Source organism: Aegilops tauschii, chromosome 5 (assembly GCF_002575655.3).
Source record: "Aegilops tauschii subsp. strangulata cultivar AL8/78 chromosome 5, Aet v6.0, whole genome shotgun sequence".
In the NCBI taxonomy this organism is placed as follows: domain Eukaryota; kingdom Viridiplantae; phylum Streptophyta; class Magnoliopsida; order Poales; family Poaceae; genus Aegilops; species Aegilops tauschii.
The window spans coordinates 514,775,027-514,782,070 of record NC_053039.3 but is presented as its reverse complement, the minus strand read 5'-3'; positions in this window follow the sequence as shown (position 1 = coordinate 514,782,070).

Below are 7,044 nucleotides of genomic sequence, written 5' to 3'. Positions count from 1 at the left end.
TCGAGCAATGACGGCAATTCTTCTTCGAGTCGGTCTTTCGGACTCCGATCCTCCTTAAATTCGTCCGTCAGGATGGATTAGACGGAGCTCTGGCATAGATTCTTACCAGCTCCTCAAGGCCACAAGGTTAGGATTTCTCGCCATGTGTACGTGATGACAAATTTTGGTGTCATGTTCTTCAAATTGATTCAAGTGTTCATCGGCGACGAATGTGGCTTCAAGGTGCTGGTGTGCTTAGGGATCCGTGCACAAAGACTTTCTACTGTCATCGACAAGGTTAGGCTGGCTCTGATACGGGAGTGACGATAGGGGCGCGTTGACGACTCGTCCCAGCGTTGCAGTGGTCGTTCAGTAGTACAGAGATTTTGATATAATTTTTATTATGTTTAGGGTGCTTTTGTACTTTTTTTAGGGTAGATCTCAGTCTTGTTAAAAAGAATATAGAAATGCCTGATTACAAAAAGGGGAACCGGATTAAACTTGCTACGCTGCCAAAAGAAAAGAATTGAACTTGCCATTATCACACTCGCCCTCACTCCCAAGTGGGAACTGCTAGTTATGGCCGTGCGCCAAGGGGACTCGTGGCCTGGCGTGCACGCGCGCGTCGCGACGCAGGAGCACACGCACATGTCTTCGCTCGCGCCCCATGCCAGGAGCCAGAGCGCGCGCTGCCCTGCCACTGCCAGCGCGGACGAGACGACCGAGCGATAACTGCGAGGGCGCCGCTGGTGGCGCGCGACGACGACGACGGAGGCGGACGGAGACCATGCACGGACGACGTACGTGGACGCGGGCCGCGCCGAGCGTCGGCCGTACACATGCGGATTGATGGCGCGGCGCGTGCGGGCTCCGTGGCGCCGGCAACGTCGCGGCCGCGCATTCACGCGCGCATGTGGGCGTGTCTGTTGTGACCCGCTCGACCGCGGCCCGGCCAGACAGCGGAGTAAGGACGGGGAGCGCACGCGCGCGAGCTGTACCTGCGACCGCGGTCGACGCGACATGGATGGATGGTGATCGTGGACGGACGGACGGATGGCTACGTACGTACTCGCGCGTGTCCGTAGTAGCTTCGTGCGTGCCGGCCGACCGGGCGAGAGGAGAAGGAGAGGACCACGCCAGGCTCGCCCGTCTCGTCTGTAGGCGTACGCTGGCTCCATCTCCATCTCCATCTCCGTGCCCATGGGATTTGTCGCCATCGATGGTCGATGCCACGAATGGCGCTGCGGTGTCATCGTACCTGCAGGACACTGGGTGTCTTTGGTCGGTTGGCGCCAACAAACTGTTTAGCGAAACAGAAAAAAGGGAAACGCAAATATTGTATTTAGCTACTGTAGCAGGTTATGTGCGTGGTTACTGTTCATGTAAATAAATTTAAAATTAATTTTGTTTGTATGTAATTTTTGTAAATATATACAATAGATTTGTAATTTGCAATTAAATCAAGTCATTTTAGCCTTAACCATATGGATGCGAAGGAGAAAAGTTAGGGAATTGTAGTTTAGGTGACTTCTCTTCTTCATGTTAGAGGATCCACTTCCACCAAACACTTGCTGAGACTAACCAAGTCCAACACGGTCCTGCATCGGCCCGTTCGGCGGTCCAGACGCTCTTTTTCCCGCAAATCAAGCAAAAAAACCAGCCGGCGGTCCAGAATGCTGCCACGCCCGCATCTGATTAACCTATCCAATCAAAAACCCCCATTCCTTTGCCCGCTCACGTTTCCGCCAGAAGCCAGTTGCATGCATTCATGCCGGCTCAGAGCTCACTGGAGCCGGTATTGAAGCGGCTCGCCGCCGATCGCCCTCTGCGCACGCCTTCTCTCCGCATTGAAACATGGTCCGTCTGCCCACTTACCTTCATTAAACCGGCGCGTGTGCCAAGGAACATATTCAGGCATTCTGAGCGGCACACGTCCGTTCCTGTGCCGACGAGCATAAAACATCTCTCCGGCTGGCTCCTCGCATTCGCCCGCTATATAAACGTGTCCAGGCGTCGGCCAAGAAGCACACCTCACCTCCGCTCTTTCCATCTCCTCATGGCGCAACATGCCCCATGGCCTCCGGTGAACAGTAGAAGGAGTTCTCCGGCATTGCAGCTGCCTGGGTTGCCCGGCGAGCCAGCCCGGTGCAGGCTAGCTTGTCGGCGCACCCTTCGGATCCGGCGCCACCATCACCACCCCCTCCTCGCCCGGTCAAGATGGACGCCGCGATCAATGTTGGCAACGCGTGAGGCAAGTGGTGAAAGAAGCCATGCTGACGGAGGTTGGCACATTTGCGGCCACCACAGACAGCGAGGAAAAGTAGGTCATGGGAGGCCGCTGCCGCTTGGGTCTCACGAAGGCCACTGCGTCGTCAGGTAACATAGCCGGTGTCTTGCCCGGTGAGCGGGGGCGTAGACCACGGTGACCGTCTTCCCCCACCCAAAAACCAACCCTAGTTTGTGCTTCACAGAAGCGGAAGGAGGCTATTCGTCCTCTCTCGCTGAAGCATATCCCTCAAGGGCATCCGACAGTCCGATGAGCAGGCTCCATACATGGGAAGACATGTTGTGGGAGTGGCAATCCATCGTGTTCGTCCGTAGACTAGGTTTACCGTAGCGCGGTATAGTTGATACGTCCATTTTGCATCATGATTTCCTACTGTTATTTATAATGTTTTTATGCATAATAATGCTTTATGGAGTAATTCTAATGCCCATTTCTCTCATAAAATGCAAGGTTTACACAAAGAGGGAGAATACCAGTAGCTGGAATTCTGGACCTGAAAAAGCTATGCCAGAGATACCTATTCTGCACAACTCCAAATAAGCTGAAAAATTATGGAGAATTATTATGGAATATATAAAAAATATTGGAGCAAATAACTACCGGAGGAGGGCCACCTGACCACAGCGCGCCCTGGTGGGTTGTGGTCAGCCCAGCCCACCTCCGGTGCCCATCTTCTGGTATATAAGTCATTTTGACCTAGAAAAAATAAGGAGAGGACTTTCGGGATGGAACGCCGCCATCTCGAGGCAGAACTTGGGCAGGAGCACTTTTGCTCTCCGGCGGAGCGATTCCGCCTGGGGAACTTCCGTCCCGGAGGGGGAAATCGAAGCCATCGTCATCACCAACAACCCTCTCATCTTTGGGAGGGCAGTCTCCATCAACATCTTCAACAACATCATCTCCTCTTAAACCCTAGTTCATCTCTTGTGTTCAATCTTTGTATCGGAACCTTAAATTGGTACTTGTGGGTGACTAGTAGTGTTGATTACATCTTGTAGTTGATTACTATATGGTTTATTTGGTGGAAGATTATATGTTCAGATCCAGTATGCTATTTAATACCCCTCTGATCTTGAGCATGAATATCATTTGTGAGTAGTTACTTTAGTTCTTGAGGTCACGGGAGAAGTTATGTTGCAAGTAATCATGTGAACTTGATATGTGTTTGATATTTTGATGATATGTATGTTGTGATTCCCTTAGTGATGTCATGTGAACCTCAACTACATGTCACTTCACCATATTTAGGCCTAGGGGAATTCATTGTGGAGTAGTTATTAGATGATGGGTTGCTAGAGTGACAGAAGGTTAAACCCTAGTTTATGCGCTACTTCGTAAGAGACCGATTTGGATCCAGATGTTTAATATTATGGTTAGATTTTATCTTAATATTTTTCTCGTAGTTGCGGATGCTTGCGAGAGGGTTAATCATAAGTGGGAGGTTTGTTTAAATAAGAACAGCACCCAAGCACCGGTCCACCCACATATCAAATTATCAAAGTAGCGAACGTAAATACAACAAACATGATAAATGTAACTAGATGAAATCCCCATGTGCCCTCATGAACGTTTTTCTTATTATAAGAAACCGTTTTGGCCTGTCCTTTGCCACAAAAGGATTGGGCTACCTTGCTGTACTTTATTTACCGTTACCGTTACTTGCTCGTTACAAATTATCTTGCTATCAAACTACCTGTTACCAACTATTTCAGTGCATGCAGAAAATACCTTACTGAAAACTACTTGTCATTTTCTTCTGCTCCTTGTTGGGTTCGACTTTACTTATCGAAAGGACTACGATTGATCCCCTATACTTGTGGGTCATCAATAGTTTAGTTAAAATATGCCTGAAATGTAAATGTTTTCGTCCGGTTTATATGGAAATCATCTGATTTGCATGTAATCCGTCCGGTTTGTTTAAATAGTGGTTAAAATGTACGTGGGTAGCGTTGGATGGCCGGCTCTCGCATCCGTGTTGGCGAACTGGGACCCCATGTCCACGGACGAATGCGGTGTCCGGTTTGTGGGTCACCGTTGGAGATACCCATATGCCCGAGAGTAGGCTTATTTGCACTTCTTTTCCATTTTAATTCTTGTCGAACAACTCCTCTTAATTAATAGATTGGAGCAAAACTTTTGCCCCCATTTCACACACACAAAACTAATAAATGGAAAAGGGCCCTAACAATTCCACCAAAAAGAACCCACCTAGCAAAAAAAATTGAAACAAACACAGCGAGTGAATGAAACGGGGGATTTGCCACACTTTTTGCAACTTGCCTATTTCCCACATTGATATGTGGTGGTCATGTGCCAAATATGCAAATATCAAAAGAAAAAAGTGTGGAAAATATACAAAAATTCCCGAATGAAACAGCCGGAATGAACCAACCATGCATCTCATTCTTGGGACAGCCCAAATAAAATCTCTTGACTAGTGTGCCCAAAATATTTACAGAGTTGAGTGGATAAGGTAGCTTGCTCAACAGGGATTTGGTTCCCCGTCACGCCTCCAATCACACGTACCCGAAGGCGAAACCCACCTACCGTTTTTGTTTTTGCACATCCACCCCTGCGTCGCCGGCAGAAGACGCAATTGGGTCCTCAACTCCACTTCTCCTCCTACCCGACAGCATCCTGAGCCCCCGCTCAATCTCTTCCTCAGTCGCTCGACCCCGCACTCCTCTGCGCTCGATCTTCGCGCTTGATCCTCTTTACATTAATATATGCTCTGAACAATGTTGCAACAAAGTTATACATATCTGTGTTCCAGCACTTTATGAACGGTGCTTTCTTAAAGCTGGAAATACATCCGATCTATTGAGTGATGCACGCCTAATTTGCTAATATACTTAAATAAATTAAATGCTTATACTAAAATTTTATATCTATGTATGAGTAATTTTGATAAATGATTTATGAAGATTAACTAGACGATAGTAGTGTTGGATATCAATAATAATCTTCTTTATGCTACATTTTTATGTACACTAAAAATGTGAATGCAATGTGCTAAATTTGATTCTATTTGTAGTTAATGTAGTTAAAGTTTTATTTATTTTTGATACATTGTGTCCTAAATATATTTACACCCAAACCTCATAATTTGCAAGAAAAATAAAAATACAAATTACATGATTTTGTGGTTAATCTGTGATACTCCCATTAACATATTGTATATATCTCTGCGTATGTCCTCACATACCTTGGTGGAAATATCTGATGGCGCTTTGTGGTTTATGATTAGGTATTTATAAATAAAAATTAGAGTATGTTAAATGTTCATGATGAGCTTGTCATCGAATCATTAGGTTCCTACATTATTTATCTTGTTGGGTCAAATATTTCTCACATGTTACATAGGGTTCAATAATCCATTGATACATGTTTGTGGTTTATATTTAGTATTGACATATAATCTCTCAAGCTAAGAGCCTTAATTACAACTTGTAGGACATTCATCTCAGAGAAACTAACAGCCTAACTAAGCTATTCACTGCCTATCAGATACGTTTGTTAGTGTGCTAGTGGTTTGTGGAGTGAACTTACTCCAGTTAATTGGGTATATATTTTCTACTCCCTCCGTCCATAATATAAGATGCTTTTTTATACTAGTGTAGTGTCAAAAAGTGTCTTATATTATAGGAGAAGGGAGTAGGTATGCACTGGTCTCTTTATTACAATAACGGTATTGCAGTGTAGTGTATTGGTCTCTATGAGGTTGGACGGGGGCCTCCATCCTCGGAGCCCAGGGCCTGTTTACCAGACCTATGGACCGGCTTTGGCAAGCACATTGTCGATGAGGTGCCTCCAGCAAACTCTCTTCACTTGTCTCAAAAAAAAGCAAACTCTCTTCACTGCCCCCACTCCCCTCTCCATCGTCTGTGTTGTCGAAAGGCAAACATTACGGCTGAATAAACCATCTAGACCACCGCTTCCTATCCTGGGACACCCTCCACCTTTAATCCTAACTATGTGTGCTCTGTGACCCTCAATGCGTCCAACCTCGCATGCTTACGCGCTACTGTCTTCAACAAGCATGCCGAGTGCATCCGTTTCTCTGGGTTGACATCTTCCGACATGTGGCGCGGGGGGGAGGGGGGGCGTTTCTCTGGATTGACATCTTCCGACATGTGGCGCGGGGGGATGTTAGAAATATGCCCTAGAGGCAATAATAAAATGGTTATTATTATATTTCCTTGTTCATGATAATTGTCTATTGTTCATGTTGTAATTGTGTTATCCGGAAATCGTAATACATGTGTGAATACATAGACCACAACATGTCCCTAGTGAGCCTCTAGTTGACTAGCTCGTTGATCAATAGATGGTTACGGTTTCCTGACCATGGACATTGGATGTCATTGATAACGGGATCACATCATTAGGAGAATGATGTGATGGACAAGACCCAATCCTAAGCATAGCACTAGATCGTGTAGTTCGTTTGCTAAAGCTTTTCTAATGTCAAGTATCATTTCCTTAGACCATGAGATCGTGCAACTCCCGAATGCCGTAGGAATGCTTTGGGTGTACCAAACGTCACAACGTAACTGGGTGGCTATAAAGGTGCACTACAGGTATCTCCGAAAGTGTCTGTTGGGTTGGCACGGATCGAGACTGGGATTTGTCACTCCGTATGACGGAGATGTATCTCTGGGCCCACTCGGTAATGCATCATCATAATGAGCTCAATGTGACCAAGTAGTTGGTCACGGGATCAAAGTGACTTGCCGGTAACGAGATTGAACGAGGTATTGGGATACCGACGATCGAAT